The 12,401-nt window shown below is 40.1% G+C and overlaps 1 protein-coding gene across 2 annotated transcripts in view; it reads right to left on the bottom strand.

The window, feature by feature from the left end:
• ARHGAP28 (Rho GTPase activating protein 28) overlaps nt 1–12,401 on the bottom strand; it is a 78,733-nt gene that overhangs the window by 51,713 nt on the left and 14,619 nt on the right. The window contains exon 1 of one of the 2 annotated variants that reach the window (XM_035319485.1): nt 610–955. The exons of the other annotated variant lie outside the window; for it this stretch is intronic. The gene's annotated coding sequence lies outside the window, so the exon portion shown is untranslated. Of the gene's footprint in view, nt 1–609; nt 956–12,401 lie in introns of those variants that run through there. 2 annotated transcript variants of the gene reach the window in all.

Here is a 12,401-nt window from a genome sequence, read left to right as displayed (position 1 = left end):
TCTATAAAACTTTAGTTGTGCAAGTTAAATTACGGCCACAACACCGAGCTGAAATATGTATTTATATCACAAACATCGATACAACAACAAAAGATAAAGACTGAAAAAGGCAAATTTCTGACCCCAAGTCAAACAAAAGCAAAAAAGGGGAAAAACGTGATTAATTTAATTTGAAGTAAATGTTCTGCTCCCTCTGGAGCATTATTCCATTGACATACATTTTTAAACAGCATAAACACTGAGGAAAAAGTTGTACAATAGAGTATAATACTGCAGAAACACACCTTGTCAATAAAACCTTAAAGAGGTCCAGATTGATATATTTTTGAGGTGCATTTTCATGTTACTTCAACTTGAGACAATACAAAACATTCTGCTGAGAGACTGCCTATCCTGCAGTCTCTTGCACTGTGTCTAGTTGTTTTTCTACAGTGGATCATTATTTCTGTCCCCCCCTTTCCTGCCCAGTAAAGCTGGAAAATTCCACTAGTGATAATTCTGAGAGCTTGCTCCCCCTCCTGTCACTCTTTTTTTTAAGAAAACAAGAGGGAGGGAGCAGGGTCTGGGAGGCTGAGAAGTTATTGATTTAGAAAATTCTGCAAATCTTACCTCACAGCAGAATAAACCCTTGGTGCTATCCTTAAAACAGCAGGGCAGAGTCCTTCTGAAACTCAACTTCTTCATGCTCCTAGTGGCAATGAGCTCTTTCTCAGCCTATGATCACAAAGTTGCTTATTCTGGGAGATATCTGACAGCCTGTGATAGGATATTCTGCCTCTAGTCATACAGGGGCTGCGGGAACAAAGAGCAGTGGAGCTTCTGGTCCTTGTGGGAAACAGACTGACACTGCTCCATCACTATTTAAAGAGTAGATGCCTTCAGGATAAATCCTCTTAGTGTGTTTTCCTGTTTGTGTCAGAACTTAAACCTTTTATCCATTTCCTAAGAGGAGAAATAAAAAAAGTAATCAGTGCTAGCTGTGCTGTAATTCAGGAGAGTCCCTGTGGGGTGGCTCAGAAAAAGACAGAGCCAATTTATGTGTTTTCTGCTAAAGGGATATAAGACACTACCATTAACATAACTCAAAAAATCGTAAATGACCAGATGTAAATTAATGAGAAGCTCTCTCCAGTGCACGATACCAGCTAGGAAAGAGAAGCAAGCCAGAGTACAGCTATTAAGAAATCAAACATTTATGGGGAAGCCGTTCCTGTCTTTTTTTTTTTTTTTTTTTTTTTTTTTTTTTTTTTCTTTATGTGGGATGTTCACTGGGAAACACAGATAAATACTGACAGAAGCATGCATCAGGTTTTGCATGGACAGTGGCCCACAATAGTTTTTTGCCACAAGCTAGAAAAATTCTCAAAATTCAGGGATGCCTGGAGCTGCAGCTGGGGGAGAGCCCATGTGCAATCAGTTCCTTACCACAGGCTGTTATTGCAGTCAAAAGAGGCCCAAGAAATAACTTTCAAACACAGAAAGCACTTAAAGTAGTCAAACTAACCTCCCATTACTGAACTTTTACTTATCTGTTGAAATACTTAAACTGAGCTGTCAAACTGGCAGCATTCCTGTCATCATTCCTCCAGTTCAACATACAGGAGGAAAAGGTGACTTTCTGGTTATGAGCTTTCTGATATTCTTTACTTCCTCCAAACACATGGCTAAAGCCCTTTGGCAGAGTAAAGGGAAAAGAAAGCCTATTATTTAATCAGAACAAGCAGAGAAAAACAAACAAACAAACAAACAAACAAACAAAAAACAGGCAGAAAAAAAGGAAAAGAGAAGGGAAAGGATTTCCTGAATCAGACACAGATTTCCTGAAGGGACAGAAAACAGCAAAACCAGAAGTGGTTTGGTTTTACAGTTCATCTTGAAGTTAAATTTGTCTCGTGTTTTAAACTGGATTTAATCTTGCCTTTCTGTTTCTTCTGGTCAGCTTTTAGAATGATGTAAATCCTTGAAAATTTTGAAAGCTTCAGGTCATTTATCATTGCCTGTAGGTCTGCTTAGGGACTGTTGGGTCATATTTTAAAGTATAAACTGCAGAGAAAAGTGTGGCTCATGAGTTTGGTAGTGGACTACAGGGCTATTCATGCTGTAAGTCCAGCTGGTGTTGTTGGTTACCAGTAGCTGCCCAGCAGCTACTGTTTTGCATGAAATGACATGGTGATGCTAGTCCATATCCTCCCAGCTAAAACATCTATACTGTCACCTCCTACAGGCATTCAGAGGCCACCTCCAGGCTGAATAGTCCCAAGACTGCCCCCCTCCTTCAAGGATGTCTTTTCCCTCTTTTTAGAAATGTGATTCACTGTTGCTTCTCCTTAAGCTGTTGCTGTATGAAGAAATTAAGGTAATTGTATACCTAATTCTAGACTTTGTATAAACACTCAAATGTAGCTTAAATATACATAAATATAGTATAGTATAGTACATTTTAAATGTATATAAATATCAATACTGGATTGCCTTTTCCCAAAGTTGTTCTCTGATGAGATTTAGGCAAGCCTTGGTAACAGTGCCCTACATAGGCTTTCCTAGGAATTAAAGTGAGATTTGGTTGTGTTTTGTAAATATGAAGGCAGGTTCCCATTTGCAAACCTAGTCCCTTGCAGCTCACTGCCTGTACAGTACAGAAAAACACAGCTGGGAAAGGGGGGAAGGAAGCAGAGGCCAGCTCACTTGCAGCAACTCACAATGAGAGTATCTTCCCTTGGGCTGCTGTCAGCAATTAAACACTCTGTGTTTCAGTAAGTGCTGGGTCCTCTCGTCTATCACCAGACATTGAAGTGGGATGTGTGAGTTAGGTCTGTGCTGCTGTGGGCTCCTGATGACAGCTGGTGGAAGGAAAGTCACCTCCAAAGAGCAATTCAGCACAGTGATGGATAAAATGTCCAGAGGACAGTGAGGGACTCACTAAAGAGCTGTTAAAGGCTGCAAGTGTATAACTGCTCACTGGGCATTAGGTACTCTACAAACACTTGAAAGCAAGGGAACTGTGAGCCTCTCCCTGCAGTGTCCTTGCACTTAACATGTTTTACCTCCAAAATACAGTATTTTTTAAAAGTACAATTTAAACAAATCTTCGAGTTAAAAGCCCGGGCATAAACAATTTAAGTATGCTTCAACATTTTTTTTTTTTTTTTTTTTTTTTCCTGACTGTTTCTGGATCAGCACAATGGTGAGCCCTAATCACAGATGTCCTACGAAAAATAAACAATGGTCAACTCATATACACAGGTGTCCCACTCATGCTGGTGGGGACGACACAGAGATCTTGCACCAGTATCTTTATGCATGTTTGATTACTCTGTTTCATGGTCAGTACAAAGGCAGCTCTGCGCTAATTCCATATACAGTTTACAGAAGAGACAAAAGGATGAAATAGTTCAGCAGGTATACTGAATGTCATACAACAGTTAAATTCTGATACATGTGGCTTCATGCTATTCTTTTTTTCTAAAATTAAATGCTGAGACATAACGTAGGCCTGCTGTTGACTCCATTTTATGACTACAGAAAAACATAGATTATCCTTACAATGAGACAAATGCTTAAGTTCATTGCTGCATCTGGATGTAAGTTCCAGTCCTAAACAATTAGCTATTAAAATAACTGACGTTTCAGGGCTTTATCCAAACACGTAATTGAACAAAATCTTCATTTAAACATTATCTGAAGCAAAACCATTCTCTTCCTGTAGAAATTCAGAAGAACAATAAATAGTTTGATCTCAGAGATTTTGACTTTGTTTTACTTTTCTGTTGAAAGTTAAATCTGCACAAATTGGAAACAAAACAGATCATTTAGAATATGTTGCAATGAAATGTTTCATCTTTTTCTGATTTTTGCATCCTTTTTTTTTTTTTTTTTTTTTTTTTTTTGGCTCAAAATATGCTCTGTAGATTAGTCTGATCAACCCAACCATTTTTTATTTTTTTATTTTTCCTTAAAAAAAATCCTTTTATTTTGGTCCCACTTCTAAATACAGTCTTCTGTCACTGCTGCTGGGGAATTGCTTTAAGGACTTGTCTAACTTGTCTAACATATGGCAAGCATGAAAATAAAATTACAAGGAAGGAACTGGAAGAAATATTGTTGGATTAATTATTCCACAGAAATTAAACTGGCATGATCATAATCATGTGGTGGTTTCTTCTGAAACATGACTGCTATTTCCAGGGTCTCTATATATTGATCTATTCCAGCTGTTAGAGAGCGAAAATCAGGGGCTCTTCTCCAGGCTGAATTTTATGTTAACACTGGGATATATTATGCGCACATGGTCCAAATCTGGCTTGTTTTTCATGGTAGAAAAAAGGTAATGGCCAAAACTTAATAAGTGATGTATTTTAAAGCAACTATTTAGATAGCAAGAAGATAGTCATTCATAGCCAGGCAACCCAGACTTGACTTCAGCTCCTCAAATGCCATGAAAGATTAAACATTCTCAAAGGAGATCTCTGGAGATCCACTTCTGCCTGGACTTTGGCAGGGGATCTGTGAAATCTCCTATCAACAACTGTGATTGATTAAGATTTAATTTTGGTCTTAGATCTGCTGAGGAGGGCATTAATTTACAGAACAGGGATTTTTCAAAAGAAACTATTTAACCCCAAGACCATTTAGATAGAAAACCAGCCAGGCAAGAGAGGAGGGTTTACAGAGCATGACAAAAGACGGATTGCAAAATGTGCAGTACGAAAGCTGCGGAACAGAAAAATCCTCCCAGTGCCTGTAGGAAGAGTTTTGTTTTGCAATGTGCCTGTGCCTCACAGGAGTCCTGCTGCCAGCCACTTCGCTGAATTTCACAAATAAGCTGACACGGCATTCTTTATCTGCAGAAGCTCAGTGTTGGCTATGAAGGTCACCTTGACAGATGAACTTGCCCGGTGGAAAAAAAACCTTCTCCACATGTAAATTAACAGGAAGGGCCTAAGCTTGTTTTCCAGTGCCATTGTGAGGGCCCTAACCCAGGGCTGTATGTACACTGGAAACAGTATGTGAAGCCATGTGACTGGGAATAATTTCTTATGATAAATTTACAAACAGGATTTTTTACAGGTGTCTTTCAGATTTTTAGAAAAACAGTATTTTGCACCTTAACTTTCAGTCATCTGGTAATGTTCAACAATATACTCCTGTTAGGACCCTACAACAAAACCATCTTACATTAAACTAACTCACAGAGAAGATGTTAGTTATCCTAACCTCAAGGATTTACAGTACAAGTCCCAAGGGAAGTGGCTTACCATCCCTCAGAGCTGTCATTTCTTTCAAAGTTAAATGGAATGGAATGGAATGGAATAGAATAGAATAGAATAGAATAGAATAGAACAGAACAGAACAGAACAGAACAGAGCAAATAGATCACTTGGAAGAGACCTTCAAAGATTATCTAATCCAACTGCCTGACCACTTCCAGGCTAACCAAAAGTAAAGCATATGAGTGAAGACATTGTCCACATGCCTCTTGAACACTGACAGGCATGGGGCATCAACCACCTTTCCAGGAAGCCTGTTCCTATTTTTGACCACTCTCACAATAATTTTTTGCTAATGTCCAGTCTAAACCTCCTTGGGTGCAGCTTTGTGCATTCCTGCATATCAAAAACAGAACAAGAAAGCCAGGAAGGCAAGAAGATGACTGTCTGGTGGAAGGGTCACAGAATGAGGGGCAAATTAGTAAGAAATCCTATCAGTCACCTGGCAAGAAGATAAAAAAAATCATTACCTGTTAGTATCTCTGTACTGCAATGTATAGTTATTGGGAAAGAAGAACCTGAACTGGTAGCCTGGTACCTTTGCTCACATTCAGCAGGACAGTTTTCTGTCTTTTGTTCCTCTGCAGCAATGGCCTGACCATGCTCCTGCCCTGATTCAGGTGTGACCTTGAAGAGGCTTTCCAGGTACAATTTGAATAAGCCCTCAACAGCAGTGACTCTCTGACCCTTGAAAGTCATTCTTTTCACTGATCCTTTCACATTTTGGTTTTCCTCATCCAAAACCATCTTTCCATACTGGTCTTTCTGCTGCTGTTTCTCCTTTGTGTTGCTCCTTGTGGCACGCAGACAAGTGTTGGGGTAGGGCTCCTGCAGTCTAAAATGATTGCCTGCTTCTCTTGTCCAAAGAAAGAATATTCATAACATATGATGTGGTCTGAGAGTTCAAAGAGTATTATAAAAAGTATGGAAAACCAGAATGCATGACATCAAGGGATGAAGGATTACTGCGACTTGAACAGAAACAGAGGAACTTTGTCTAAACCCAAACAAGACTAAGCAATGGGTAAAAGTCCTGGCTTACTGATTGGCAAATGCAAGACATTTGTTCCCCCTCTTCTCTGAGATGTTAGCCAAGCCCTGCTAAACTAACTACAGTTAAACCACTGTAATGTATCAGGGATATTTTTATGTTAACAGATGTTCTTCACTAATATGACTTTAGAAGTAACCATAACTGCCAAAGTCCTATTTGGCCAGTAATCATTATTTTAAGAACTGAGGTGAGTTTCTGGTGAGCATCTAAAGGCCTATCAACCAATTATCATTTTCTTAAAGGTGAGGATCTAATTTGAACAAAATGTCTTAGTTTCACCCATTAGGTAATGCTAATTTAATCAGCACTTTTATTGCATATTACTCGAGGGGGACTGTAAATCATAAAATGTGTTCCAGTAAAAAGACTTTAAAAAATCCTTAGCTAAACAGTCTGTAAACTCCGTTGGACACAAACAGACAAAGGAAAAATTTTTACTTTGTATACATAATTATGACTCTGAAAAAGCTCAATCAGTTGCAAATGTTCAATCTCCAAAGTTCATTTCTTCAAACAAAAACATACATAAGTCAAAGACACATCTAATTACCATGTATAACATAAATATTGGGTTAATCTAAAAAAAATTATTAATTATTTGACATAAAAGCAGAACTGGGCTTGGCAGAATTTGAGAGGCCTGTCTTATACAATACAGGAAAAAAGAGGGCAGAAAGAAAGAGAATTTAATTAGCAAGTGTGAAAGAAGAAATAAGTGTTAGCAATTCCAGTGTGAACCACCAGGCATTTCAACATATAAATTTTTTTAAAAGGTAAATTAAAAAATATTAGCCTGATATGAAAAACAAACAAACAAACAAAAACAATAAAAAAGAACAAAAAGCCCCCTCAAAAGTCAGTGTAATACTACTGTTTACCATTGACACAATTCAATGGCGTTAAGAGTGACAGAAGACAGATATCTCCCTTGCCTGACTACAATCCAGAGACCTACCTGAACCACTAGGGTCAGGGCTTGGAACAAGTATTGTGGTCAAAATAATGAGATTTTTGACCATGACAGCCATGGTGCTAGCACTACTGACAATGGTGTTTTACCTTTATCTGTGCAGATCCAAGTGGAAGAGAGTGGAGACTCAGGCCCCCAAATGCATTTTTATCTGTTTGGGAAATGGATATACCCCTTCTCAATGATGCCTTCGCAAGCTACAATGAGATTCCTACTTGCTTTCAGGATCAAGGCTTTTATCAAGATTTACAGATCCCTGGCTTCAATAATAGTGCCCAAACCCGCTATACACAGAGCCACCATTTCCATCAACTGCCGTAGACAACAGAGCACACTTTCAGGGCCAGCAGTCACCTGCCATTCAGCTTTTCCCTCTCAGTCCCTCTCGCACTTGCTAAAATGCCTCTGGGAGGCCCGAGGAAACCAGCCATATGGCAACGTCACAGATTTCATGCAGTCCTGCAAGGTGACTAGCTGAAACTTACTTCCTCCTGCAGCATTGTCCCTTGCACTGGGCCACTTTGGCTCCCTGTTGTCCATGTCACCATGCTCATCCACCCAAGTGCTGGTGGTTGCACTGGCCAGGCTTTCTTGGCAAGATGGAATAATAACGTTGATTGTGATTTCTACAAAGTGCTGGATCTGAAAGGGGCAGATTTGATAAGAGGTGGTGTTTCAGAAAGGCTTTCCTGGCAGCACTTTTCAGGACTGCAGTAGTCCTTTGCCAGCTACTGCAACTGCAGGCAGAACCTTTTGGATGCAGTGGTGGGTAAGTGATTCCTAAGGTTCAGGTTCTTATTCTTCTGCAGATTCACAGGAGTAAAGAGGACAAGTTATGTTTTACAGGACATGCATTATCAACTTACTTAGTGGTGGGTTATGGTAGCTGAGAAAAATCATTCATTTTAAAGATGGCAGTGAAATCTGACAAAGTCACCCACAAGAGACTCATAAAAACTTTTCCTAATGAAGATGTCCCTTACCCCCTGTCCCCCTTGCATCCATTTTTGGGGTGTGTATGTGAGAGAGCCACCAGGAAATCCCATGGGATCATAACCAACAGATGGGTTGGGCCAGCATATACCCCAAGGGGCATCTGTACCAGTAAGGCAGTATATGAAGGCAGAGACATACCTCCTCCCTCCTTCCCACCATCTTTCTGCAATTTGTGGCCATGTCCTGGTAGGGCTGCAGTGCTGTTTCTAGTATTCTGGCCCAATTCCAGGGTACACTGAGGCCTGTTTACAGCACTCATGAAATTTCAGTCTGCTGCTCACACCACCGCTGCTCTCTGTGTTTGTTTCTGTGTGCAATGAAAAATTATTATTATTATTATTATTATTATTATTATTATTATTATGCACTGGAGGTCTGAGTCAGAAGGAAAAGCCTCCTTCATGCTGCGCACTGTACCAGCTACACTGAAAAATGTTGTTTACCATCAGGAGCTTACCTGTGCCATCGTAGAGCACGGAGCTCCTTTGCCATGTCCTGACCTCAGTTTAGGCATAAAATGACATTTTGTACCCCCAAGATAGCTGTATTTCAGAGATGGAATTGCTTTTTTCCTCACTACATAAGCTCAGAAATTTAGGGATATAAGAAAGACATAACAATAACAACAAAAAGTCAGTGTCTTTCCCATACTCAATTACATGGCAATTTTAAAGCTGCTGCCTCGGGTCCTGCTAGGCATACAACTAGTGCTTTGATCCAGTGAAGAATTATTTCTAGCCCCAGAGGGTATGGACATATATGGGGACATCCAAGCCCTTAATCTAATCAGTGATCCAGGACTATACTTTGTCTTTCCCAGGCCCTAGGCCAATTTTATAACTGAGGAGAAGAGGTAAATATTTCTTTTATTTTTGTTTTTCTTTCTGGCAGGCTGCTTAGAAAATCTAGCAGCTGTTTGAGGATGGCCAGAGGTTCGTAATGCTAGTAAAATTTTGTTGTGGGGGATGTGGAGAGTGAATAGGGATGACTAACACAGGCACACATACATGTATGGACACACAAATGGGTACAGAGCATAGGAGAGATCATACCACAGTGAATGCTGTTTTTAAAGCATTATGTATTGATTTTTAAAGCACTAAGTAATGATCAGCTCACAGGGGAATTAGGAATCTTAATCCTGAAATGAAAACCTTGAATAGGCTTGCCCCTTCTCAAGAACTGTCTCTGCTTACTTTGCCAACCCTTTCTCATTCTAGTTTTCAGGCTGGTTACAGATCTGGCTCTACAATTTGAAAATTTGTTTTGGAGACACAATTTACAGCTGCTCTTTGCAACGATTCATTGTTACTGGAAAGAAATGGGGGCCAAGTGCACAAAAGGTGCACACCATGGTGACAGAAGTGATTGGAGTTATGGAACTGAAGTATTTCATACAGCACACGTTGTCAGGCACACCACAGGGCCTGCTTCCCTAGTTTTTACTTATTTATTTTATTATTATTTGATTTAAAAGCCAATTGCTTCTTTGGAATATATGCTGACAATGCCTGAGGATTTATTACATACTCTCCCTTCTCATCTATAGCTGAAGTTTTCATATATATATATATTTTTTTTTTTTCATGTATTGAGTGAAAGGAGTTTTGAATAACGCCAGGTAGGACCTCAGTTCAGGATAAAAGATCATTCTCCCTGGGGCCTATACAGCAGTTTCCTCCATGGGCAACCTGTGACCTAGCCCTGCTTGGCAATGACTATTCAGCATAAAAAATTAAAAAATGGGGGTTGGGATGGCTTGGAAGGAAAACTGCACCCAGAAGTGCTAGGACTCATAGCTGAGAAGGATTTTTCTACAAACCAGGAAAATTAAGCAAGGGCTGATTCCTGGGGTGCTCAGAGTTCTGGCCATGATCCCATAAAGCACTTAACATTAAGCATGCACTGGAGGGTGCCATAGGAAATAGCCTGAGCACTAAGAACCCTGCAGGATCAAGCTCCAAATGGGGACCAGACATAGAGCAGATGGTATTATGTTAGCTTTTCTGTGTTAGTAAGCTCTTTGGTTTGCATTTTTTTTTTTTTTTTTTTTTTTTCCCGTCTGTGCTTTCCCTTTTCTGTAAAGCAATCCATTCGTGCACTAGAAGAAGAGGGCAATGTACTGAAATTTCCACGCTGCCTTTTCACAAGCATGGAGTTAAAGCGGGAGCTGGGAAAATAGCTGCTTGATTGTAACACAGATCTAGCTTCATCAGCAGTGCTCAAACAAGGACCATCAGGAGTTTGGACACCCTGATGAGGATAGAAAAATGCTGACTCTGCCTTCTAGTGAGTTCCCTAAACACATGCAGTGGTTGTGTGGTGAGTGTGCCATTGTGTTTGCGAGCACCGATGCCTGAATCAGAGGTTGTTCCAATGCCTTGTCTTTTTTTGGGATGGGGAGTTAGGATGGCTGAGCAGGGCCAACAAGAGGCAGCTGTCTGCCAGTTCACAAACTGGGTTCAAAGTGAAGCATGACTCCTGCCATGTACTGCTCAGCTCTCACTCACCCACTGCGGTCATCTGCCAGAAGGCAGTGAGAAGAAATTAAAACCCTAGATGCATTTTATATTATTATTATTATTATTATTATTATTATTTTCAGGCAAGCTCCTGGCCTTCCACTTCTTCCTTTCCAGCACAATGACAGTTATCTGCAGAACTTCCTCAGCTCTGTAATTTGTGCAGCAGCCAGCTTTTACATGATGTTTTTCAAACTGAGTGCTGCCCAACTGGGAGCCGTCCCTGCTGGAGCTGGAGTTACCTTCTTGCAGGAAGGGCACTGCAAGCAGCCAACATGGGGCATGCTCTATGTCTGTGCTGCTGACACTGCTGGCTCTCAAGACACAGCCATCCAGGCTCATGTCTGAGCCTTGGAGCCTGAATTATGGCAAGTCGGCCAGCTGCCAGGCAGGTTTGGGGTATTTCTTCTGAGCAGGCTAGCAGCCATCACTTGTGCTGGGCCTGTGCACATGTGGGCTGTACAGTGAGACTCCTGAGGAAATTTCTGTGATCATTTTAGCACTCAGGCAACTGGAAAAGGAGCTGGCAGAGGCTCCAGGGCATTTGCTTTCATGACTGCATTAATCTTCTCCTGGCCTTGGAGAGAAATCCTAAATGAACTTAGCACATGTTCTCAAGCAGCTTTCTTTTTCCAAGATGTTTGTACAGTGGAACCTATGCTGATAAATGACTATGCTGGTGAAACGGTTAATGTAAATCAAACATCATTTGAAGATGACATAGCATAATCATTTGAGCAAGGATGTCTGATGCCGTGCTGTTATTTAAGAAGTTGACAGTAACTACTATGGCCCAGAACTTTTGAGTTACATGGATTATTATTATTATTATTATTATTAGTATTTCCTATCTAAGAAAGACAGGCAGAAAGCTTTAATGCGCCATTATTATTATTATTATTATTATTTTCCATGCCCAGGTATCACTCCAAAACATTATTTTCTTAGGAGTACTTATGGTGTTCTTTTGGATTTTCAGGTACATCTCATCGTAAGAACTTAGAGAAACAAAGTTATTGTTACTGCTGGAAAAGTTCCCATGTGGCACCTGAGCCACATTAACTATCATGTGGAAGTTTAGAGCATAGCAAATATGATATAATTCAAAGTTATTCAGTCATGAGAGACATAAAAGCTTAGTTAAGTTACTTTTTATTTGCTCCATGTTAAGAGCAGGTCCTTGAGCAGTTACAAAATCCCACATTCTAAGTGGTAGCTTGTTAAATCATTGTGAGTGACTTGTTTGTGTTTCTGAGTCCTAATACAGTAGGAGGGAATTAAAGTCATTTGGGGGTATCTGGCCACCAGATAACACCTGTGGCATTGGTGAGAATTTGACAATATATATATTTATTTATCAAATAAAGAACAAACTGAAACTAAGCCATTTTCTATTTGTCGGCAACATTTTTTTTTTTTTTTTTTTTCCCTACAATTTGTGTCTGTATGTCTGCCATAGGCAGAGCTACATTTCTGAAGAGAGACAGGGAAAGTTTTCTGGTCTCATTGTAATGCTTCGAGGCAATGATTTCGGCTGGGAGGTGGATAAGGAGGATCCCAGGGCACTCCCTGGCACATCTCACAGTCAAGTT

The sequence above is a fragment of the Oxyura jamaicensis genome, chromosome 2 (assembly GCF_011077185.1).
Source record: "Oxyura jamaicensis isolate SHBP4307 breed ruddy duck chromosome 2, BPBGC_Ojam_1.0, whole genome shotgun sequence".
Lineage (NCBI taxonomy): Eukaryota > Metazoa > Chordata > Aves > Anseriformes > Anatidae > Oxyura > Oxyura jamaicensis.
Note: the sequence above shows the minus strand (reverse complement) of the source record. Positions and strands in the feature narration are given on the sequence as shown.